This window comes from Felis catus, chromosome C2, assembly GCF_018350175.1.
Source record: "Felis catus isolate Fca126 chromosome C2, F.catus_Fca126_mat1.0, whole genome shotgun sequence".
In the NCBI taxonomy this organism is placed as follows: Eukaryota; Metazoa; Chordata; class Mammalia; order Carnivora; family Felidae; genus Felis; species Felis catus.
In genome coordinates, this window is record NC_058376.1 from 38250302 (window position 1) to 38277936 (window position 27635).

General features: G+C 32.4%; 1 protein-coding gene across 3 annotated transcripts in view; it reads left to right on the top strand.

The window, feature by feature from the left end:
• Positions 1-27635, top strand: part of CADM2 (cell adhesion molecule 2) — a 1068777-nt gene that overhangs the window by 498402 nt on the left and 542740 nt on the right. The gene's annotated exons all lie outside the window — the stretch shown is intronic.

Here is a 27635-nt window from a genome sequence, read left to right on the forward strand (position 1 = left end):
GAACCATCTAAACCACAGAGCATTTCACTCCTTTCCTATTATTCTATTAATAAATAGCTTACTACTCTGCCTAATTGCCCAATCCCTAATTGGACATTTCTGGACTTAGAAATTGTCTCTAAAGTTGAAGAAAAATCTACTTTTCAGTAGCTTCTAGGCATTTTTCCCAGTTATAAACCCTTAAACCAAAATGGAAGATACTGCCTGATAACACCTTAGAAAAATCCTTCAAATACTTGAAGGGTGCTTTGATCCTGTCAATTTTCTCTTTTTTAAGATAAATATCACCAGATTCTGCAACCCTCTTCTTTCCTAACTTTAAATATAAAGATTTATGTTTCAGTGATGCTAATGACAACCTACTCAGCAACTTCCCCATCACTGCTATCAGGCTTTGAATCCTCCAGTCTTCATAAGCTCTAAGTAACCAGAAGTTTCCTTTTGGAATTTTTCTGACTGGACTGAATTTCATATCACTTTTTTTTTTCTTTCTGTGGAATTGTCCAAGACAACTGGATAATCATGTCTTTTTTTTTTTTTTTTTTTTTTTTTTTTTTTTTTTTTTTTGTCAAAGACTGGCTAAAATAAGAAAACAGAGGCCCCTTCAAACTTAAACTGATGAAATAATGCAGTTTTTCAGGGATTTTAATGTGCTGAGGAATTGTTTGTTTTACCATCTTTCAGTTCCTATTTCTTCATCTTATTGACAAAGATATCAAGAGAGAATTAATAAGATTATTTCTAAAAATCTGAATATTTTAGTTTGGCTTATAGCGTCCTCTTTAAATGGATTAACTTAGTGAACATCCAAACAAAAGCTGAAACAATTAGTTTGGAGCATGTCATTCCTTGAATAATCTAATAAAATACCACGCAATCACTGGTTATTTTCACAGTGTCTAAAATCTCCTGTTTTTCATACTTTAAAAATTGAAAAAAGAACAGTTGCTGACATATCTCTTGCCATGAGTTTTGTTTCTCAGTTTCCAAAAGACTATCGATAACCATATCAGTAATTTTTGCAATACCCCATGATGCAATTTATCTGTATTAGAAAACTAAAAAGTAGTTGAAGTATCTGGGGGCTCTCCCACATTTCCGGAACTTAATTCATCCTTTAAAGAATGTTCCCTATATTTCTACCTTAAAATTCTCTCTGAGAAAATCAAAGCAAAATAGGAATTAAGCAACTGTTTTTGTTTTTTTTTCTTTCTCTCTCGCTCTTTAATCCTATGCCCTGTAAAACCTCCAGTTTTTCACTTATTCATCAAATGTTGGGTTTTTTTTTTTTCTTAAGTTTAAGGCATTCAAAGACAAATAACACCTCAGGATGCCTACTATATCCACTAATCCCCTGGACTGAATATTTTTCTGAAATTATATTTAGTTTACACATTCAAAAAATATATCATAGAAAGACTTTTTGTTGTCTTTAGAATTAAAGTTCATTTTCTTAGAGTCTTCTATATAATGTGGGGGAGGAGCTGGTGATTACACGTTATTCAGTTTGCAGGGGTTAAAGCAAAGGGTGATAAGACCCAGGTCTTTATATTGAGCACCTTTATTATGTAAGCTAAAAATAGATAATGTCTCCAGAACATCTATTTTGGCTATTAGGACAATAACATGACCTTAATCAGGAAATTACTTATGAACCTGTGCATCTGGTAAAGAGAAGGGAATAAAACTAGCATATACAAAAGCATAAAGAACTCCAAGCATCTTACTACGGTGTTAAGTATGTGGAGGAATTGGTAGAAAATGAAACTAAATTATTTGGCATTCTAATCTCTCTTTCTTCTTGTTTTGAAAAGTAATAGAAAGTTCTAAAGTATTATAAAATTTTATGTCTACATATTGAAAGAATAAATTTTCAGATAGAAGTTAACATAGAAAATATGTTAAAGTATTTTAATTTCTGAATATATTAGGAAAGCAAAAATAACATGTTTAAAGCTATTGTGGTTTTAAAAAGCTTTGTAACTCTCATCTTTTTATAATTATTGAATTAGGAAGATATAACTTCAAAAACATTGATATATTTCTAAAGAACAAGTAGGGTTTCCTAAAAATCTAACTTTTTTTTTTTACATTAAACTCTTTATTTCTTACAGAGGACAGAAGGAAGGTCAAGGATTATGGGACAGATGGGAGAATAGCCAAGATAATTGGCCTCTGAATATTATCTTCAACTTTAAGATTAGCAACCATTTACAAATATACATATGCACACAGATACACAACCCATCTTCATTATTCAGATCCTATGTTTGTGGAATCTCCTACTCACTAAAATTTATTTGTAACCCCAAAATTAATATCCATAACACTTCTATGGTCATACATGGACATGCAGACTGGTAAGAAATTAGAGTTCCGTGAGGGCATGTTCTCAGCCAAGTTCAAACACTCTAAGAGGACACTCTGACTTTTGTTTCAGTTCTCATACTGTAAACAAATATCTTTCTCATGGTCTATTTAGTGCCATGTTACTTTCGCATTTTTGTGTTTAGTTGGAGATTTCACTGTTAAAAATGGCCTCCAAATATTGTACTACAGCGCTTCCTAGCGTTTTTAAGGGCAAGGAGGTTGTGATGTGCTTTACAGAGAAAAGCTGATGATTAGTGATGTTGAGCATCTTTTCATGTATCTGTTGGCCATCTGCATGTCTTTAGAAAAATGTCTGCTCAGAGGATGCTCTTCAGTCAGTAGGGCATACAACTCCTGATCTAGGGGTCATGAGTTCAAACCCCTTATTGAGTGTAGAACTTACTAAAAAATTAAATAAACAAACAAACAAACAAACAAACAAATAAAGAAAATGTCTATTCACTTCCTCTGCCCGTTTTTCAATCCCATTTTTTCTTGGTTTGGTGTTGAATTATGTAAGTTCTTTATGCATTTTGGATATTAACCCCCTATCAGGCATATCATTTGTAAATATCTTCTCTCATTCACTAGATTGCCTTTTGTTTTGTTGATAGATATAGATATAGATATAGATATAGATATAGATATAGATATAGATATACACACATTTATTACATTTGCTGTCTGTATCTATCATTGACTATATATATTTTTCTCAGTTTTATTGATTTTTTTTTAATTTTGAGAGACAGAGAGAGAATGAGAGAGCACAATTGGGGGAGGGGTAGAGAGAAAGGGAGAGAGAGAATCCCAAGCAGAATCCATGTTGTCAGCACAGAGCCCAAAGTGGGGTTTCAATCTCACTAACTGTGAGATCATGACCTGAGCCAAGATCAAGAATCGAAAGTTTAATAGACTGAACCACCCAGGCAGCCATACTGAGTTTTTTTTTAGAGTTCAGTATATCACTTTAAAAGAAGTAATTTTAATATCTGATATTTTCATAATGTTTCACATATTAAGAACTTAAAGTGTTTTCCATGTATATTAGATTCAGGAAACCAGATTTTATTAATTTTAAAATGCTCTTTTTAACATTATTTTATTTATTTTTGAGAGAGAAAGAGAGAATGCATGCATACTATCAGTGCAGAGCCCACACTCAATCTCACAAACCTGAGCGGAAATCAAAAGTCAGAGACTTAACCAACTGAGCCACCCAAATGCCCCATAAAATGTTATTCTACCCAGTATGAAACCATGTCTTATCACTTTACTATATTCAGAGTTTGTCCTAATTCTGACAGAAGTTGAAAATAAAGCCCATATTTTAAGTTTATTAAACATAATGACCTTCTTCCAGAGATAGTACAATTGATAGTTTAAAGAACCAAAATAAAAGAATAGACAACAGCATTTTTTAAAGCATCCATGTGCATTGCTGGAACTATGAAAGTGATCAGCAGAAGCGTTTGTCACCCGTGGATATCAAATTTCCTCCAAACTCTGTGATTGTGGTTGGATAACAATGACCTTCCCAGGCAGAGAAGTCACATCATTAAGTTAAGAGTAACAGAGTGATACTTTTACATATTTATTAAAACAAATTTCCTGAGGAGTACAATTGAGCAATATTGTTAACCTAGTTTTCTTAAAATATACAAAAGTACAGCGAAACTAATATATTTTTTTTTAATATTTTAAATCAGATTTTGTTTTGATTGGCTACCCAATTAGGACAAATTAATGAGATTTTTACTAACAGTAATCTGAAACATTATTTTGGGCTTACAAGCAATTCTTGAAATTACCATAAATATATGATGTCTATTGGTTGAGTAGTAATAATGGATAAAGGCTGCTAGGATTGACCTTGACTGTTTTGATCCATCATAATTTTTCATGTATCTTGCCAAAATAAACTATGTTTAAGAAAAATATGTTATTCTAACAGCAACAGTGTTGATATATATATATATATATATATATATATATATATATATATATATACACATATATATATACATATATATGTGTGTATATATATATATATATCAAGTACCAATATGTGAGTTCATAGTATCTGCAATAGTATATTTTGAAAATAATCAGAACTTCTATAAATATACATTTTAGTTGTCTCCCAAATTTTGTAATGTTCTTGTTATTTCTTCCTAGAACAGGAACATTTGAAAAATCACAATGACAACAATAAAACATACTGTTGTTCTCTTAAGGATGCAGTGTGATGGACAGAGTGTCAAAATAATCAGAGCAAATGATGGAGCATTCCCATAGGAAATTTGAATTCTTCTTTGGTGAATTTCATAATCTGACAGTGTGTTGTTTTTCAGGCACCATGATTTTTGGTCTATGTCAAAGAGGTCAAGTATTTAAAGATCTCCTACTGGTTAAGCTGTCCTAAAGTTCCCTTGGTAGATTTACTGTTTTGAGACACAAATTATCTGAACTTTAAAATCTGGCAGTCTCATTGGAAGTCTTGGCAATAAAAATTCATCTTCTCTGAATGTGAAAATCAACACTGATTTTAGTTAAATATGAGCATATTTCTAAAAAGTTCATGTATTTATTTAGTCTGGACTCACATAGCTTTTTTAGATACATCTGTGAAAAGAAAGTAAGGTACTTACATCATTCTTTCATGATGGTTATGGTAGCAGGGACATGGTTGGTGGATCATTCTTTAAATTTCATCATTTGGGGTGCCTGAGTGTCTCAGTTGGTTGAATGTCCTAATCTTAATTTAGGCTTCAGTCATGATACCCCAGGGTTTTGAGATCAAGCCCTGAATCAGGCTCTGCACTGAGTAGAGGCTGCTTGAGATTGTCTCTTTCTCTGTCTCTCTCTGCCCATCTCCTGCACTCATGCTCTCCCCCGCCCTCTAAAACAAATTAATTTTTTTTAAATAATAAAAATAAAAATAAAATTTCATTATTTTACTGATTCCTCTAAGCAAGCTATAAAATGAAGACCACTTTTCTTGACATTGAGGAAGTCCTTACTGGGGTTTACAAAATATGTCATTTAAATTAAAGTCTACATGGAGAACTGGTAAAATCTTTCAGAAAGCCAAATAGAGTTCAAGCTTTCAAAAAACTGATATAATGAGTGAACTCTGCTTAGTTTGCCCATTAGACTTTATGAGCATTATTTAGAAATATTATTATAGAAAGACTTAGCCTATAGATTCCACTTTTAATTTATTAGCTGGTATGGATATAATGACATTGAGGACATTTAAGTATTGCCTCCCCAAATTATTTTACCTCTTTATGTTTTCTAATTCAGTTTGTTCTAAATTTTATGAAAAGTTTGGTAAACAAAATTGTACTAACTATCCAGAGTTTTAACTTTTTTTTTTCCCTCGAGAGCAAAACTGCAGAATATTTAGGCATCAGGAGTCATTAAGATCTCCTTTTCTAGGGGTGCCTGGGTGGCTTATTCAGGTAGGCATCTGACTCTTGCTTTCGGCTTAGGTCATGTTTGCATGGTTTGTGAGTTTGAGCCCTGCATCAGGCTCTACTCTGACAGTGGCTAGCCTGCTTAAGATTCTCTCTCTCTCCCTCTCTGCCCCTCCCTCATTCATGCATGCTCTTTGTCTCTCTCTCTCTTTCTCTTTCTTTCAAAATAAATAAACTTAGGATCACCTGGGTGGCTCAGTCGGTTGAGTGTCCAATTTCAGCTGAGGTCATGATCTCGTGGTTCGTTAGTAGGAGCCCTGCATCCGGCTTTGTGCTGACAGCTCAGAGCCTGGAGCCTGCTTCGGATTCTGTGTCTCCTTCTTTCTCTGCCTCTCCCCCATTCACACTGTGCCTCTCCCTCTCTCAAAAATAAATAAACATTAATTTAAAAACATAAATAAACTTAAAACAAAACAAAACAAAACAAAACAAAAAGAGTTCCTTTTCTAAGAAAATCACATGGCCAAACTGTTATAGGTCATCTATTCAAAGAAACAACATTTTCCATCTCTGAAACTGGGATGCATTTGATGACAGATGATGTACTGTATTTTAATTGATAAAGTTTCTTTTCAGAGTGATACATAAAATTATAGTTTGTCTTATAATTGCCTTATAGGTTTTAAAGAAATAAATTCCATTTCAGGCATATTTTTATACGTGGGAGAAATGTTATTTTTGAATTGGCTTGAGGAGTTCCTATTCTTAGGATGTGTTTGTCACCTGATCGTTTAAATTTCTCACACTCTTATTTCTTCAAGAAAGATTTGCAGTCAAGTCTTTGGGGAGTTAAAATGAAGGGTAGACGTTTCCCTGATTTCAGTTCAATTTTCATAAACTAAAGAATACCTCGAAATGTACTTCATAGCAGTTTCAACTTTGCTTTACAATTGCTTTATGAATGATATATTGTGATAACACATTTTTGGCTCTCTGTGGTTTTTATTTGTCAGCTTATACTAGTTTTAGGGAAATAAGAAAATTGTGGGCCACTATTGTAAGTGACAAAATTATTTTTTTCCTGAGACCTTAGAATTATAATGAAATACTGTGAACACCCAAGTACTTTTAATATCGAAATGTGCTATGTATTAGGTAGTTCAGAAAGGGAAAATAACAAAGGGTAGAAAAAAGATAGAATAATGACCTAGTTGGCCCCAAATGTTATAGAACCTTTTTGTCTTTACAACTCAATCTTCAAGAAATTTATAAGAAAAAATGCATGTTTGTACAAACCCACATGTTATTAAAACACTAAATATTTAAATTTATTAAAATGCTAAATATTGATTAATGATACCACTTATTTTTAAATTCTATGCATTTATATGGGATCTTTGACTAGGTGCTTTTGAATATTTTAAACAGGTTTGGAGAGATATAGCAGAAAATGCCACTTCAGAGAGCTGGCAGCCAACAAAATTCTGAAATATCTATGTTGTTACTTCAGTTTAGTTGTACTTAAAAAAAAAAACAACTTTTATTCTCAAACCTTATGGTAGTCAAAGAAAATACTGAGGATTTGTGAAAATATAATGATTATTATAATTTAACATCAATTTTATGTAGAACATCAATATTAAAGCCCAATTGCTCACAAAGTTTGAGATCTCTTGTCTTCCTTAAGAGATGCAAGAAATAATTTAGCAGAATTGTAACGATGTTTTACATTCTATGTGATTGGCTATCTGATGCAGAGTAAATCACTTTGACCTATGTCTTTATCATCTAGTAAGTTGGGAAACTAATATTTTTCAAAGAAGCTTACCAAGCTTTTCTTGAGATGAAAATAGTACTGTGAATACAACAGTTACTTGATAAATAGTTTTGAGTGAGAGAGCAAAGAATTATCAAAGCAGTAGAGCCCTATGATTTTTTTCAAAGTCACGTTGATTATTACTTTGAAAAACTACAAATTGTTGGAAAACAAAATATACCATATACTTATAGTTCTATGTGTTTACCTTTATATTTACATTATTTTGTATTTAGCAGATAAACACACAAACGTATATACATGCGTCCTATGTTTAATTACTTTGGCACTGCTTTGGTACAAATGAGAGCATCTTCTTGGGTTTGATAATTAATGATGAAAAAACACATTACATGAGGATAATGTAAATGAATTAAAAAGGAAGGCAAATTAAAACATATCTATGATGTTCCCTCTCTTCTTAAACTAAACAACATCTCCTTGTAAGGTAGTATACAAGGATGACAAAATTGGCAAAATACTGATATATTCTAATAAAAAAAAACCCATACATTTAAACACTAAATGATGCAGAAGTCTTAAAAAGAAACAGAAAATGAGAGAAAGGTAACCAAGGCTTTAGGGCTCATCCCTCAGAATGAAACTTCTTCATTGAGAATGCTTTCAAGTAAAGGATGCACATAGAGGCAGTAATTGAATAGATGCGTTGAATAACAAGAAATATTATTGAGATATAATGTAGTACACCTAAGCAGTATATTTATTTGTTCTTCAGAAACCCTTAATCCACCTAGTTTCCTTGTAACCACTATTTCTTGCCACCTTAGTGAGTGAAGTTCAGAGTGTTGTGGATTTCAGGTCCTGCAAAGGAAAACAAAATTGCTCAATTAGAGTCTTGAGAAAGGCTTCATTTGTCATTGTGAATTACTTTGGTCATTGGCTACTATTAAGGAGGAAAAAGGGAAGGGAACAAGGTATCATGCTCTGTGAACAGGTCAGATTAAACTAGCCAGATGGGTTCATGGTGTCATACATATTGTAGAAAAAAGAAAAAGAAAAAAGCTTTGATAGCTGATAACTTAATTATCTGCCACTATCAGTTTGGAAGGGCTTTTAAACATGTCCAAAATGTCTACCAAATTTTCAGCAGGAGTGACAGCAGATTTTTAAGTAAGGATGAAAATGCAGCAGTCTTTCTAGAATAAAACTCTGACAGACTATGATGAATTACCTTATTATAGTTGCTCGCATGACAAATGTACTTGATCAGTGTTTCTTCCTGGGAATAGTTGAGCTTATCCAGAGGCAAAAGTCGAAAGGAAATGAGAGCTAACTAGTAATCCTAAGTGTAATACATCAGCATTTCTATGAAAGTATTCAAGAAAACCTTATCAATTACTGTTTATGTCAACAGAAAGTACTTTCTCTAGTCCCTCATGATATAACCTCTTTTTGAGTATTTAAGTGACTTTTTAGTTTTAGACAGGGAATATAGATCACAGAGAAGTTTTTCATTTTTTTGTTTTTGTTTTTATGTTTTCTTTACAAGTCCTATAAGTTACCCTGCTTTTAAAAAGATCCTCAGACATGTTCCCAAAGTTTTGGATGATACAGTAGCCACGTGTATTTAACTATACCCCTAATGGAAACATTTTTATTGATTCAAATATTTTAATATGGAAAAAATGAGAAATTGGAAAAAAACAGTGAAATTAAGAAAATAGTGCATGGCTAAAAATATCATGTAAGTCACTGAGTAATACATTTGTTAATAAGTTTATTTATTTAAAGGAAAAATCATTTCAAAATATTTCTGCACTTGCATAATCTTGCTGCTATTAGAAAACATGATCAGGAGGGGCGCCTGGGTGGCTCAGTGGGTTAAGCGTCCAACTTCAGCTCAGGTCATGATCTCGCAGCCCGTGAGTTCGAGCCCCGTGTTGGGCTCTGTGCTGACCGCTCAGAGCCTGGAGCCTGTTTCGGATTCTGTGTCTCCCTCTCTCTCTGACCCTCCCCCATTCATGTTCTGTCTCTCTCTGTCTCAAAAATAAATAAACGTTAAAAAGAAATTAAAAAAGAAAACATGATCAGGAAACCAAAGACTTTTCCCAAATAGTGGCATTAATTTTTATGTTACTATTTAAGGACAGGTTGTACATATGTCTACTGGGTTTCATAAGTTTACATGAAAGGCCATAAAAAAAAGCTAAGATTTTTTGCCACTACTTAGAAATTAATGGTAGAAGATTAGTTTCCATTGTTTTGTGTATATATTTTTTTCTTTGTTTCATGTGTATGTCACACATCCTAGATAATGCTGCCATCATTCTTTCTTTGAAGAAATTGTATTTCTGGGGTAGTTTATTTTCATTTTTCTATTATACGATATATGAATAGAACACATAATTGTTGATTGCCAACATTTTTGTTTATTTCTTTTCACATCTATTTGGATAAGGGAGCAGATCAAGTGACAATTATCTAAGCAGATCTTCAGAAAAAGTGTAACATGTCCAGATGGTGCCTGGCACAGGGTGATCTAGCTAAGAAACTCTCACAACTACCTGGTCAATATACATATTCATTGAAGCTTAGTTTTTGCAAAACTATGTGCATAAGTAATGAATGATTGTGTTCTGGAGTCTATACACACATCATCTCTCATATATTTCTCTCATTTCTTAAAGTGTACTATTTTTATATGGAATGTATTCCATGTGAATGAGAACTGAGCAGTAATTTTCAAACTTGTTTGTGACCCATTAGTGAGTCATATTAGCAGTTTAGATATTTATGGCCAATATTTTAAAAATGGAGAATAGATTATACACAAATATATTAATGAATAATGCTTTAAGACACTTTCATTTTAACTGTTTGCATGCATGTATTCATACAGGCAAATATGTTCATAGGGTCACATCACACAATGTACTCATTTACTGTGGATTGCAAAGGCTGTAAAAGATCCTAGTGTAGACTAGAAGAAGAAGGAAGGATTAATACAGCAACAGCAAATGAACCAAATTGATATATCACAAGGAAAATGCTAAGAAGAGGGTTCTCATCACTGTTGCTTTTACAACCATATGAGGCATTTTTGAAACATACAGATGAATAATTTCTAATCAGAAGAATTAAATGCCAAACACCTGGTGTGGGGCAATGACCATGTGTTTTGTTTTTGTTTTTTGAGCTCTACGGGTGATTAGGATATATCCAAGTTATAGAACCTCTGCTATGGAGTAGCAATCATAATGATTTCAGTTTTAAATTTTACTCTTTCTTTCATTTGGTGATTTTTCACATTTGATATCATAAGACTTGAGAATATTGAAATATCAATGACTACAAATTAATAAATTAAAAGGACACTTGGGCAGTATAAAAGTTGTTCAAGGGATTTTTGTATATTACAGGTATATTTTATGTTTATACAAACTTTTATTTACCAGTCAATGAGAGGAATATCAGAGAGACAAATAGTTTAGTTAATTGATCAGGAGTGTAAGTCTTAGAAACATTAAGACTGCAGTAACTGATTTTCCATCCTCTTTCAGTTAATCATATGTTAGCTTTCACCAAATGATAATTTAAAATCTTTGGTATTTTAGAGCTTCCTGGCTGGCTCAGTCAGTAGAGCATCCAACTCTTGATCCTGAGGTTGTGAGTTTGAGCCCTATGTTGGGCATAGAAATTATTTAAAAAAAATAAATAAAAAATAAATCTACATCTTTGATGTTTTTATTTATCTATTTATTGTGCATTTGTGTATGTGTTTTAAGATCATAATTTAATCCTTTTCACTTAAAGTTCAACTTTCCTCTTGCAAATCATCAATTCTTGGGTGCCTGGGTGGCTCAATCGGTTAAGCTCTGACTTTAGCTCAGGTCATGATCTCACCGTTTGTGAGTTGAAGCCCCACATCAGGCTCTCTGCTGTCAGCACAGAGCCTGCTTCGTATTCTCTGTTTCCTTCTCTCTTTGCCCCTCCCCACCTTGTCCTCTATCTCTCTCTCAAAATAAACTTAAAAAAAAAAAAAAACCTTGATTCTTATATTCCCTTTACATCTCTTTAACAGTCGAATCTGCTTTATTGTTTTGGTTTTTTTTACTTGAGGTGAGTGTCAAAATTTTGTTGTAATAATTATAAAGTTTCTAGCATTAGTGCAGAGATGTACAGAGGTCTAGAGCCACTTGAGAAGTAACCTGAGAAGTAAACTGACCCTCTCGAATTTGTCCCTCACCACTACCTGTTGTTTTGCACATCAGGTGTCTGAAGTTTGGAGAGAAGAGCAGCATAAGCCATGTGAACAAGTAGATTTGGACTTCCGTATTCCTTTCACTTGGTTCTGTTTGTTTTGTTCTGCTTAATTTGGCTGCTCTTTAGCTCGTAACTCTCAAAGTCAGTGCAAAGTCAAATCCAGAGAAGACCTAAATGATATAAACAAGTTTGACCAGCCCAAGTGATGTGAATAAGTTTGACATCTTTTTAGAATGTGTGAGCAGGACCAGGATATGCAAGGCTAACCTTCCAGCTTTAGTCCTGATCATTTTCAATAACAGAAGGTCAGACTGCAGCAGTGCATTTTGAAATATAAAATGAACACAGCACAAATTGGGAAATAAAGAATTTCAAAGATTGTATTTTAATTTGACAAAATTCCTATCTTTATGCTACAGTTTTGGCTTTATGGTTTTGCCCTTATGCTAAATGTATTTTAGCTGATACATGCTTCATGAAAGATTAATTGCCAAATTTCTACATGTATGTTGGTGTGGTTTCAGTAACTGTTGCACAATAATTCATTGCTTTTATTAAGAGTAAAATTATTATTTTAGTGCTAAAAGTATAATATATTGCCTACAGTTTTTAAACCAAGGGACCCAAACAACAGATACACTATCACTAAAGTTCTTTACCTTAAAACACTTTGCCAGATAACTTATTCAAAACAAGAATAACAAACATTAATTATGGTAGACAGATAAATATATCAAGGTAACCATGGGGATTTTTTTCAAAGCTTATATTTGAATCATGCTGTTAAGTCATACTTGTAAGTTTTTTTATTGCTCTAAAAATACCCATATCTACCCTTTTTAAGCAGAACAAGGTAGGGTGTCTGGGTGGCTCAGTTGGTTCAGCATCCGACTCTTGATTTCGGTTAAGGTCATGAGCTCAGATTCTTGGGATTGAGCCTGTGTTGGGCTCTGTACTGAGCATGAAGCCTACTTAACTCTCCGACTCATTCTCTCTCTCTCTCTCTCTCTAAAATAAATAAATAAACAGAACAAAGTGGATAATATATTTCATATAAAGAATTCTTTATATTGAAACACTATTAAAATCTATATGAGTTGTCACTTTACAAGTCTCGTTCCTCCAATAGATAGTATTCTTCTTCAACGAATGGAATCTTAATCAAAATATTTATCTTCATAATTCTAGGGCCTCCCAAGATGTTTAAATGAGTGGGTGAAAAAAAAATAATTTCATTCTTTGGGTTCCTCAGTATTATTGCATTTATGGATTTTTACATATTAATGACTTCTCATGATCCCAAATATAGGTCAAAAACAGTCAATAAGTACATGTGTCTCTTAGGGATAATTTAACCAATAACCAATATTACACTCATGACAGCATCCAGATATGCAATTGTAATTTTTTAGCACTTTTTAAAATTTCAATTAAAATCGCAAGCCAAGTTATAGATGTCTGCTGAATTTTGCCATAGGTATGTATTTTTGCTCATTTTTACACAGTAGCGTGTCTCTTCATCAGTAGTAATGATTTCTACCATTTCTTACTATGTTCCATTATGAAAGATCTTTGGAGAGCATCTCATCTATCTGCCTTCAATATACAGATTAGGGAGTACAAAGAGGTGAAATACAGGAACTGTCTTCATGGCCATTCCCAAAACAGACTTCCATGAGCATATATTGTTTCTTGTATCACATCCTTTTGCTGTTTATGACGTATTATTTCAGTTGATACCCAAAATATCATGAGTTGGTAAACTAAGTATTATTATTTATTTCAAAATAGCTAGTACCAGTTGGTAGCAAGCTATGGCCCTTTACAGAAATTTATACTGATTTCCACTGTGTTCTAGATAATGTGTGTTCTATGAAGAGAAAGTCAGTTTCATTGTGCATAATGAAGTTTACTACCAAACCTTGTTCAAAAACATAGAATGTGCTTTAAAAATAAATGATTTTACTTGGAAAGATGACCCGAGAGAAGTTGGGGTGACATTAAAGATCCCAATTTGAGTAAAAAGGAAAGGCTCTATATGGAAAGAATTAAAAAGGGAAAATCAAATCATGGGAACAGACAAGGCTGGGAGACTGGTATCTCTTTATCTGAGACTACGAGTTCAGTGGGAATCAGGTAAATACAAAATGAAAACTTCCTTGCCCTTGTTTTGAACTTAAGTGGCTTTAGTTCAGTAGTTTAGGACTTGAGAGATTTTAATACTTGAAAGCAAATCAGCAATAGAGTTGCTGAACAGAGTGGGTTCTTTAAAGAGAAATGAAGAACCTTATCCTGAAAAAGATATTGAGCACGTGCACCTGTGCATTTCCCAGAAAGAGTGGCTAGCAATTACTGTCCAATGAAGTCAAATTATTTGCATTTTAACATTGAATATATATGTCAAAAGTATGTGGTCAACCTTTTAAATCATATTTAATTCTTTTTATAAGGTATTTATTTCTTTTATTTTTTAAAATTTATTTATTTATTTGAGGAGACAGAGAGTGTGAGCAGGGGAGGGGCAAGAGAGAAAGAGAGAGAGAGTCCCAGGGAGAGAGAATCTGCTGGAGGCACAGAGCCCAACATGGGGCTCAAACTCACAAAACTAAGATCACAGTTCATCCTGAGCCTCTTTTAAAAGAGAGTCAAAGGAATAATCATCTCCAAAGTAAAGTGAAAAGATAGTTGCCTGGAAATCAAGATCTGTATGACCCTATGCAAATCACTCAACCTGTCTAGATGTTAGTGTTTCACATTTAGTATGTTGGAATATAGATAATTTTTTTCCAATCTAATATTTACATATCCAAGCATCTAGCAACTAGGTGGGGTATGTTAAAAACAAACAAACAAACAAACAAACAAACAAACAAACAACCTTAGTGGAGTTTCAGTGGCTCTGCCAGCGAAGCATCAGACTTCGGCTCAGGTCATGATCTCACCATTTGTGAATTGGAAGCCCTGCATCGGGCGCTCTGCTGTCAGCAGAGAGCCTGCTTTGGATCTTCTCTCTCTCTGCTCCTCCCCACCTCCCAAAAATAAATAAACATAAAAAAGAAAAAAACCTAAAAAGGGAAAATGGAAATCACCATAAACTACTGGCACAGGTTTCCATGAGTCAGTCAGTAGAGCATGTTGGAAACATAATGCCTGATAGTATCATTATCACTATCATGGTCCAAACAACATTGCAATTCATATCCTTGGAAGCTACTGTGGTCTGGTTTGGAAATTGATACGCTATTTAGCTTTCCTAGTGACTGCATTTTAAAAAATAGGTAGAGGCACAATTAGATGGCATGTTTAAAGGATTCAGGTTACCTCAATTGCTTCCAGTTTTTACATGTTATATCTCATCTCTATAATATGAATTTAGTTGTGGTATTCATCTATGAGGGAAGAGGTAATCTATACTGCATTAAATGTTATGCTTTTTTAATAATCCTATATTTTCAAGAGGAACATTATGGAATGTGTGACAATAATAAATACATTGACAATTAAATGATACCAGTGTGTGGATAGGCTTCTGATTTTGGAAAACAGCATATTACAGTTAAAGCCATATTGTGTCCTGAATATAGTCTAGACATGTAGGCAATATTAAAATTAAAATGCTCTGTCCATGTAATGCATAACTTCTAAAAAATGTATAGTATTTAGCTTATTATGAAATAATGGAGAATCTTCTTATAATCTCAGAGTGCCAATCTTCCTATAATTATGGTAATAATAATTTAGATTATGCCTTTTCAAAAGAATCTAGGACAGTCTATAAATAATAAACAAAAAAATAAAGCAATCTGGGCTCACTGCCCAGATTATCACAAATATGTATAATAGAGCAAAAAAAATAAATACTTATAAGCACAACTGACTTCATGAGAAGGTAAGAAAAATAAAAAAGGAATAGTAATTGGTCAAAACCATGCTAGAAAATAATTATAGGCCTTTCATGAATCTACTTTGTAAAAGCTATGTGTATCTCTATCTAAGATTCTTTTTTTCTTTTGCATTCTTCAGTAGTCCCTCTGAGATAAACACAAAGGAAACAAGAGAAGCTACCTATGCCTCCACCATTTTACATGTTGAAGAAATATCACCCAAGGAAACTGCAACTTAACTACAATGTGCAAATCTGCCTTAAATAAGTTAATTGGAAAATCAGCATATTCCAATTAGAAATTCTACCTCTCAAAACAGACATTATGTGAAATGAATTCCATTCTTATTGGTAAATAGCAACCTAGAATTGTTTTACATGCCTAAATTGCCCAAAATTGCTCCTTAATGTCCTATTGATGGGGCATTCCAGTTTATTGAAGCACAAAACACTGTTGCTTTTTTTTAAGTTTTAATTTTAAAAGGTTTACGAGGGGCGCCTGGGTGGTGCAGTCGGTTAAGCATCCGACTTCAGCCAGGTCACGATCTCGCGGTCCGTGAGTTCCAGCCCCGCGTCGGGCTCTGGGCTGATGGCTCAGAGGCTGGAGCCTGTTTCTGATTCTGTGTGTGTCTCTCTCTCTCTGCCCCTCCCCCGTTCATGCTCTGTCTCTCTCTGTCCCAAAAATAAATAAAAATTTGAAAAAAAAATAAAAAATAAATAATAAAAGGTTTACGATTTTTTTTTTAGTTTTACCAAATAGAAGGTAAATAACCAATCAAGCAGCCTTTATTTACTATTTAGTACTCAATTATCTTGGATTTTATTGGACAGTAGCTTAATTTCCAGTTTTTAGATTCTCTATGTGATTAGCTAAATTATTCTTTCATCTGTTAATTCTATAAAAAACATGTAGTTAATACTATATATCTAACACTGTGCTAGATTTTAGCGTCATAAGCAAATATGATTTCTGACCTTATAGCATTTGAAAAATAATACACAGAAATAAAAAATCCAATGATGGTTCATAACCCCTTATATAAATCATACAATATAAAACACAGATTCCTAAGGAATATACAAGAATAAACAATCATTTTACAAATTTAATAATATTAGAGTTTTAAATGTGTCTTTTTAATTTATAATCCCAAATAAGATAATATACTGATATTTCACACATGAAATCTTTGGAATGTCTGACCTCAGATATGAACTACCTCTGCTTAAAACCACACTTCCATAGGAAGGGACCAAAGTGCCCCACAGAACTGGGCACCTTTCTCAAATTGGAGATAGGTGGAAAGACAGGAAAATGTCAACCTTTAGGGATCACAGATGCTTTGATTTAAATGACTTCAACTGTTTATTTAGCTTTACCTCTAAGTTTACTAATAGAAAGCAGAAAGAAGTAAATTTCTAGTCTTACCATAGACTTACAATTTGCTTATAATTGATAGACATATGATACGTATTATATTTATAACACATAGCATGTAATATAATATGTAACTTACAGACACAGCATACTTTATTATTTCCATTTCATTGTTACAGAACCTGATTTTAAACAGATCTGTATTCTGAAATTTCCTGGGCAGCTAAATGTGGACAGTATGATCACTACCGTAGTAGAACTACAATCGATGCATTTGTAGTAAGGATGTTTCTAAGATGTTTGGGGAAGTAATAGAATTCCACAAACCTTTTGTTGATATTTATTTGATTCATTGTATGCTGGTGGCAGAAAAGAAATGACAAAAATAGATGTCTTCGACTCAGTAAAAATGTACTTGCCACCAAGTCATCTGTAAAGGCTCTTTTGCCTACGCAGCTTTGGAAACAACTTATTCCACTTGATTTTGTCACAACTATAAAGATCTCTAGGGTGCAAAGGAAAATAGCAGTTGGAATGAGAGTTGTGATTGTTTATCTGCCAGGTCTTATTTTCTCCACAGCAAACTTCAGAAAAAAGATATTCCTTTAAAACTAACAACATGTTTTGTTTCTTTCTGTTTTAGGTAAGCACATTAATCATTCCAGGTGTAATCAGACTGCATCAAGGTAAAACAAGAAAAAATGGCTTAATTACATTTCATAGCAATAATCAATATGTAAATATAAAGTTTGGACAAAATTGGTTAAAATCAAGTTTGTTTTTGAAACTAAAGGCTGAAAATACCTAGAGAAAATCTAAATGTTCAGTTTGTTTGTGTGTTATGTTTTTATATCAATATCATAAGCTTGCAATATTTGAAATTGTGTATCATGTGGAATATTAAAACCATTTATTAACTTCTAATGTTATTAGGGCATTTCTCACTTTAAAGTGAATAATGCAAATTAGAGTAGATTTTAAATGTAAAACAATTTTGTGGTCAATATGCAAATTAATATATTTGCAACACACATTGGATTAAAGATAAATTGAAATATATTAAAGAAGTGAATTTCAAATACTAGAAGAGATTTGTTGTACATGTTTTTAAAGGATATAGTTTTTTTAAACATCACACATAATTAGGAAATATACAGTAATAATAATCAATATTATTTATCATTCTGAAAATTATCAACATATGAAATAAACATCTCTGAAAAATCAGTTGATCATTTTTCTAGGAGATATATGCTCTCATCTGTAAAATTTATACTATCACTTTTTCTATAATCAAATCATAGTTAAATATGCTGTTTTGCTTTTCACAACTGAAAGAGCCAAATTTAATCATGGTTACAAGGTAATATATGTTCTAACACTTTCCAGAAGTGCAGTAATATTTAAGTTAATATAGTATAGGTAATGTTTCTTCCATTCCCAATATTTTTTATTTCAAAATTAGATAAAAGTATGCTTATAATTCCTTCCACTATAGCTTGCTTCTTTAACTTTTGCACTGAATGCCAGAAGAATTCAAATTAGTAGGAACATAGCATGTATAGGCAATTTTAGGCATGCATAATCAAATTTAGTTCTTTTTGGAACAGACAACAAATTGATGGTTTAGGAACGTACATAGCTTTAGAATGTAGTACTTTTAAACTTGGCAACACTGGAAGGGGAGGTGAAGGCTCATTATCTCAGAAAAGGACAAAATACTTTTAATTAAAAGAAGAGCCATCATTGTTCATTATAATGGTTTGAAGGTAAACAATGTTTTAGTTCATACAGCAAGGGTGTTCTCCTTCCTATAAAGGAATACTTGAATGTAAGTAGAAAGGCTAAATTTTACTTTCATCCTTTTTGGAATCATACAGAGATATGGTTTATATTTCTAAATGTAATCATTTGATACTGATTTTAAATAAAAACATTATACTAATATGACTTTGACACAATTAAGCCTTTATAACAGAAGATTGAGAAGAGAAAAGGCTTATTTGACCATAGATTTACTCCCCCCCCACTTTTTTTTAAATCTTCTTTTGCTTTTTCTTTCATGTGAGTCACTGGGATGCTTTGTTAAAAGAGGTACTTTTTGTTTTAATTAGGAACTAATTTGAGTCCTCTTTCTGTTAGCAAGGATAAATGTCTATGATGTAATTATGTGTAAGAAATTCTAAACATTTTACAGTGGTGTCTGGGAAGGTTTAGCAATGTCTGTTTCACTGGGTATCACAGTTAAATTTAAAATCACACATTTAACTCTGAAAATTACTTTCCTTCCTATCAAAATGTGCCTGTTAAGAGAAAAAGTTCAAAATTTTTGTCACTGTGACCACTGTCTATAATGATAATGAAATATAATTTTATAGAAGTAGACATATAAAAAGCTACTCTGTGATTTCAAAATACTTTGACCAATTTTTCCGTATGTTGGAAAAAGGTTATGTGGTTGGTTAAATAAATTTTAAACAGAAAACATTTTAGTTTTAAACTTCTATTGACAAAATATATTTTTAAAATCCATTACGTAGTTTTCTCTTTAACTGCAGAATTGGAAATATAATTTAACCTTTCTTTGCTGACTGTTAACTATGCCATATATCAGAATCCATTGCAGTAAATATTCTAATAAAACATCATAACAGTGAAAGATACAATTATAAGTGCTTGTATCAAAACAAACAAAAAACCATAAAAACCAGACTAAAACATAGTGTAGTATTCGTAATATTATGAATTATCTCATAAAAAACTTTTTCTATTGCTATTTGGCATTTTTGCCTACATAAAAAGCAGAACAAGCTTTTGGCATTTATTGTTAGCTGAATTCTAACCAATTGATGCTTCACTTGACATTGGTATTCCAGATTACATGATATATGTTCCTTGTCCATTTGAGGCTATACTTTGAATGTGAGCACCCAAAAAAAGGCATTATGAGCATAAGATTGATAGTTATTTGATTTAGCAACATCTGTTTTTGCTTGATGTACTCTAAGCAGATGCTCTTCCTGACATTCAACATGCAATTTTATTTACTCTCATGACATATGACCTCAGCAGAAGAATACTATTTCCGCACAGGTATTATAGTTAACAACTGTATGTGTCTTTGGTCAAGTAAATGTCAATAGACTGGGTCAAACATCATTAACTTTAATAAGGACAGCAATGGGCAAACTCTTTGACTAGCTTCTCCGTAAACTGACATAGAGTTCTTTAAAGTTTCCGAACATCTAGAGGATCATTTTTTTTCAATTAGCAAATTCTTTCTTTTACGTTTTTTTGAGAATGAAGAAACAACAATATATGCTATCAGAATGTCTTTTCTGTTTGGCATAGTATTTCAAACCTGTCACATTGTACAAAGGGTTGTAATGAAAAATACGCAGTGATAGGCCCTACTGCTTATTTGATTCTCTATTCACGTTTTGTAATATGCTGCGATACAATATAAAACCAACACGGTTGTAACTGAATTATACTGTTTCATGGTTTATACAAGGACACCTAGGGATTTAGGATAAATGTGAGTGATCATACTGAGGATTAGAGAGTTCTGATCAAGGGTTTTCTAGGCAGAAAAATATCTATGAAAACTAAGCAAAAGTGTCTTTGTCTGAGGAAAAATATGAAAATTACATAATACCATCATAGTGTGTTATATTTCTAAAGAGATCTGATGTCCTGTAATGGAATATGCATCTGATTCTCTTTTTCTAAGGAAGTCTCTTACTCAGTGTTAACAATCTAATGATATCTTGTGACCTTTTCTATGCAAATATGAACAATTTGAGGCTATCACAATCTCTCATGCATTGCTCCTTAAAGGGACATTCTTAATTGCTTTTATAGCCTCAATTTTATCTTAACCTCCATTACCTATAATATCTTCTTTGAAGCTTGAAATTAACTTTTCTGTCTTCACCATTCTATTCTTTCCTATTTTGGTAAGCAGTGACTTTACTTTTCCACTGAAATTCTAAGGAGTTTCATGCAACATAGATGTAATTAATTTAATATGATAAGGTACATCTTTATTATATTATTCTGTTAGTCACATCCAATAAAAGAGAAGTATATATTCCTTTCCTGTGGAGATCACTCAAAGATGTGGTATTCTTTTTTTTTAAGTTTATTTATTTTTGAGAGAGAGAGAAACAGAGTACGAAAGGGGAAGGGGTAGAGAAAGAGGGAGACACAGAATCCAAAGCAGGCTCCAGGATCTGAGCTGTCAGCACAGAGCCCCATGAGGGGCTCAAAGTCGTGAACCATGAGATCATGACCTGAGCCAAAGTTCGTGGCTCAACTGAATGAGCCACCCAGGCGCTCCAAAGATGTGGTGTTGTTTTGCATATAGAAGAAAGACTAATAACACTATAATGAACATTATCTTTTGGATTTCCTTTTCCTACCTAAGTGTTTCCTTAGTGTTGAAGATATCATCCCATCCTTAAATTTAAATGAATTTTTCTTGAAAAATGATCCTGTCACTTCTGAGTTATGAGGCAGTAATAATGTATATTTTCTTATCCTGAAAATAAAGTAAGAAAATTTAGTCTTTGTTTGTGTTCTTATAATTAGAAAATGGTGGAAGCTTACATTTTTAAATAGTGTAAACTTGTCATTCTCATTATGGAATGGGACTAAAATGTAACTGTATAAGAAATGATTAAATATTTTAAAGTTTTAAATATGTAATGCGTATGAATGCATAAAAAATTTTAATAATATTCATGATTATGGTGGCATCATTGTCACATCCTCAAATGTTTGAAATTATCATGTAAATAAGCGACTGGTGGTCACATTTGGCCCGTGAGAGCAGATGTTCCCTGAGTGCAGATACCGTTTCCCTTTTTTCTTTGTGATACTCAATTACCTAGCAAAGTACTTGGCACATTTTTAGGCACTTACAAATACTTTTGTTGTTGCTATTGATATATGCATGTCTTAGATTATTTTATAGAGAAAAACTCTATATTGACTGCATGCAAAATTTCATACAATATAAACATGGTATTTATAAATCATTTGTAAAAAATTATCTTTCTTCAACTCCTTAAATGAGACAAGGAAAGTTAGGCAAATTGGTGGATACATGGATGACAAAGAATGGCTTCCTTTAAAAAACAAAATCACTGTGGGCGACTGGGTGGCACAGTCGGTTAAACATCTGACTCTTGATTTCATCTCAGGTCATGATCTCATGGGTTCCTGGGATTGAGCCGCACATCTGTCACCACAGAGCCTATTTGGGATTCTCTCACTCCCTTTCTCTGTCCCTCCCCTGCTCTTTCTCTCTCTGTCTCAAAATACATAAATAAACACTTTAAAAAATCATTGTTTAATATCATAGCCTTTTATACTACCAGCAATTTTAGAAATATACCCATTAGGAGCGCCTGAGTGTCTCAGTTGGTTAAGCGACCAACTTCGGCTCAGGTCATGATCTCGCAATTTGTTAGTTTGAGCCCCGAGTCGGACTCTGTGCTGACAGCTCAGAGACTGGAGCCTACTTCAGATTCTATGTCTCTCCCTCTCTCTACCCCTCCCCTGCTCACGCTCTGTGTCTCTCTGTCTCTCAATAATAAATAAACATTAAAAAATTAAAAAAAAGAAATACACCCATTAGTATCATATATTAGTTTTCTTAATAAGCTGTAAATATTTAATGTAATCTTCCCCCCCCTCAGAAACTGTCCCAGGTTCTTGAGATATATTCATTTGTATGATTACAAATAGCAGCCTGAAATCTGTTTTCAAAAAGTCACAATCTAACTATAAGAAAAGATAAATCTATGAGATTTTTTATTCATAAAAAGAGATATAAGAAACATGGTCCAACTGAGGCAAATAACTTGTAAATGGACAGAAATATTTTATTTTTTAAAATCTTACTTCCAGAATTATGCCTTTGAACTACCTCTTTTAGTGATTTGACATTCGCCACTGAATACTTGCATGTGTAAATTACTACATTGACTGAAAATTAATAATTGAATGAAAATTATTTGTTTAGCACCATTACTTATTAATTAATTATTATTAATTAAATTATTATTATTAATTAAAAATTATTTGTTTAGCACCTGCATTTTTTAAGTTATTGCAGAATGCTTGTTTTCCATTATCCTTAAGAAGTGTTTGTCATCATTACTCATACATAATTCTCAAAAGATATATGAAGATATAGACAACTAGATCATGTTGGTTATTCTAATTCAAAAGAATGCTCTTAGAATTCTCTTATACAGTCATTAGCATGAATAGATAATTACCTAGTCTCTTGGTTCAAGGAAAAAAAAATATGATGATTGTGTGATGGTTGGATTTTTTTTAATATTCATATTTGAATTTCAATTTAACTCCTTCTGCATAAAGCAATATAAGAAAACTTCCCATAAGATTCCTGATGTTACTAGTACTCATGGTTACCTTTAATAGTTAGAGTTTTGGAGCTATTTCAAATGCATCCCTTTTGTTGTTTTAGAATACAAACTATTAAAATATTAATGAATTATTTTGATTCCATTCTAGGATTCATATGTTAAAACTATGAGAAAAAGATTTTTTTCAACTTCTATGATTCTGCATTAAAACAAACAATTAGTTATTTTTTCACCATGTGCTGTTATCAATGGGAGTCTACTTCAATCCAATGTCCAATGTCAGTTGCAAACAAACCCTTTTCCTTTGAGCCTAAATTTTTCAGTCATTTTACGTCAGGAATTTGGGGCTTTCAATGTTATTAAAACTATGTCATCATCATGGTTTTAATAACATGACAACCAAGAGTTAAGTATGTTTGGCCCTAAAGTGCAAATTATTAGACTTTTAGTTTTCTCTTTTAGCTGCACAGTTATGCAGACAATATTAAGGAAACTTTCCAAACATTTTCCCTATGCATTTAATTAAAAATATTTCATATCAACTAGAATCATGAAGGGCAAATTATTTAGAAAGAAGTTTATAGATTGCATGCATGCTTTTTTCAAACGGTGGGCAGAATAACATCATTGAGTTTAATATCCTTTCTCATTTATTATGCAGACTCTGATTCTAGCACTGAATTACATTGTTTATTTTGGGGGAAGGGGAGATGTCAGTGGGTGAATACAGTGTTCATTTTTGTTCCTCTTTGACAGCACTATCTTAGTAATAGTATGTGATCTTTCAAATTATTTTGAAAGACAAATGAATGACTGTAAGACACAATTCAGGTACGTTTTCTGCCACTGGTAAGAATCAATTTTTCTTCAGTTTCTTCAGTTCCTCATTTTCTTCTGAGCCCTGAACAAAGGTATCTTTAACATCCATGTTCCTACCGACACTCTGTCTAAAAGAGATAGGCTTTTCTATCAAACAGTCTTCAAAATTCTCTCAATCTCTATGCATTATCAGATTACAAAGTCACATTTTCAGGTATTTGTTACAGCACACCTCATTTCCAGGTATCAAAATCTGTGTTAGTTTCCTGTGAGGGCTTTAACACATCACCAAAAACTTTCTGGCTACACCAGCAACAATTTATGATCTCAAAATTCTTGAGGCAAGAAATCTGCAACTAGTATCATTGGGCCAAGACCAGTGTGAGGAGGGCTAGTGCTCCCTCTGAAGGTTTTAGGGATGAGCCTGCACTTTGCTCCTTCCAAACGTTGGTGGCTGCTGGCATTCCTTGTCTCTCATCTTTGCCTCCGTGGCCACATGCCCCCTTCCTCTTTTCTGTATGCCAAATCTTGCTGCCTCTCTTTCATAAAGACCCCGTAATGGCATGTAAACCCCACTGAAATAATCTAGACTAATCCCTCCCTCTCACGATCCTCAATGTAGTCACATCATCAAAGACCCTTTCTTCTTATAAGGTACCTTTTACAGGTTTTTAAGAATTATAACTTGTTATCTTCAAGGTCATTTTTCAGTCTACTACAGGAATCATCCTAGAATTCTGTCTGCTCCTTCCTGTAACTAAGAAAGTTGTAGTATATTTTTTGGAGTACTTGAGGGCTCTTCATTATTTTTTATTATATTCACTGAATATAATATAACATAAATATGTGATGAATATATTTGTAACATAACTTTAGGTAATAGTCTAGATTAGGCATACTAGATACTTTTCATCTCCTTCACCAACTCCAACTGAATAGTAGTGGCTGTGTTAAGAGATTTGAAGTCCACATCCAAGCTCAATTGGAAATGGTGGTGTGTTTGGGGGTGGTAGGGGTGGATTTATTGTACAAACAACTCATATTTGCCTTTTAAAGTCAACTGTAGTAATAAAATATATCTGATTATCATTAAAGAAAAAGAAGTATTATGTATTTAAGCAATGTCTTCCTCTTGAAGTTGGTATTTGATTTTCTTCTTTATAGTCTTACTGATTTTTCCTATGAAAATTATATCAGATTTTATTATCAGCTAACTATCTTTTCAATTATATTTTTGATAATCCTAAATCAATGTTTTTATTATATAACCTGGCTCTTCTACTAAATAGATATGAATCTTAGTTTATTTTTTGTAACCTTGGAATAATACCTACCTCATATGTTCATTTAAAAATTCTAGCATTTTATTATATATTATTAATATGGTCAACATTATTACTTTTGTTGTCATTTTACCCTGTTTATTCAGAAATTAGTAAGCATTACGTTGAATTTCTACATGTTTGGGGGAGTTGAGGTCCTATAGATACGTTGTATTATAAGTCTATTGTTAAAATTCAGTATAAACACAGGAACAACACTAAGTTATAAAGTTAGTAAACCCATGGTTAACTGGATTTTGTATTTGAAGGAAATACTACATAATTTGGCAAAGTTTCTCATACTGTTTTAAATATATGAAGAGAAGTTAGTGACAGCAATTCAGTACAAGGTTTTTTTTTTTTCTTATTCTTTTTTTTTTATGCCCACTGAATTTGGAAAGAGATTGCATAATGAAAGAAAGTTCTACTTCACTGACTAAAAAATGCAAAATATATTGCAAAACAGAACCTGTATTTTTATTAACAATTAATATTAATTTCTCAATCAGATGCACTAAAATCCAAAATCTTCCAACAGTGCAATAGTCCCTGGAGATGTATATGAAATATCCATATGTTTATTCATTTTAATTCTGTATGCATGATACACTTAGTGCGTATGATAATTAAAGGACATTTTTACAGGTATAACTTTTACTCTTCCATTTGGCATCAATGGTAAACAACATTATCTGTGAGTTTTCTATAGATATAAGTTCCAAAGATTTGGATGTTTGCATAGACTATAATTCTATTGGATACTCATCAGCCATCTGTAGTTTAGATTACATGGGAAAAAGTAAAATAAATTAGTTTGGTTGTCTTAATAAATTCCTTTAATACATTAAAGAAAAAAAATCAGAGTCACTTTTGCTAAATTTTAACTAGAAATTTTTGGACATACCAGCTAGTAAATGTATGTATCCTTTAAAAATATATAATAACTTATTTTACTTCCAACTCATTATAGATTGAGAGGTAGATAGCATTATTGTCCCTTGCAGAAAAGTTTATGGAATAGGTTATTAATATGCTGAACTCTGATAATTAAGTTAGATTAGGCATTTCCAGTTTCCAGTGGGAATATATGCTATTCCATTAAAAAAATATATGGTACAACATAATTTATTTTCAAAAAGCGTTGACTATCACATGAAGAGATATGATATACTATCTGGTTTCATTTAACTCATCAAATTATTCAATGATTGACTTTTTCTAATTTTCCACTTGCATAGGAAAAATGAAAACAGTGTTTTAGGAAAAGCCAGTGTCAATTCACTCTTCCTCAAAATATCTAGAAAAAAATAAGACAAGTGAATATTTTAGGACAGATTACTGCATGATTGTTTGTATTCTCTTCTTAATTTTTGGATATATCACAGGTATATAGTTTTATTATTTTTTCCTTAATTTTAGGCCAATCCATTAAACAACTCAACTAAAGCAAGCATAATAAATGTCATCTTCTTGAGGAATTAGACATTTTCCTCAGAAGAACTACATATCCATATATGAAAGCTTCCTAGATCTTTGCTAACCATATTCATTTTTTTACACTCAATGTTATCAGCTACTTATGGCTATATGCTTATTAATATCATTTGCATTTAAGTGTGATGATTTAGGTTACTCTTTTACGTTTGTATCTTTGTTTATTGAAACAAAGCTCTATTTAGGATTTGTTTCCTTTAATGGTTGTAAGCACGTGACTTTCAATGAAAGTAATTCCTTTCTGTAAATGAATATTTTGAAAATGAAAAGTAATTAGAGATTAACAAAAGTAAGCAAATGGATTTTTTAAAGCTCCTTAATTATTATTTAAAGCACAATGGGTATTTAAGATAACCAATCTTCCGCAGAAAATTTAAAACCCTGTAGCTAATTTACATACTCAGTGCGTTCATAGAATACATTCACATTTGACAGGTGAGAGAATCGTGCAAAGAGTTTAAGAGGTTTATGGAGGGTCATTCAGAAAATCAGCAAAAGAGCAGGAA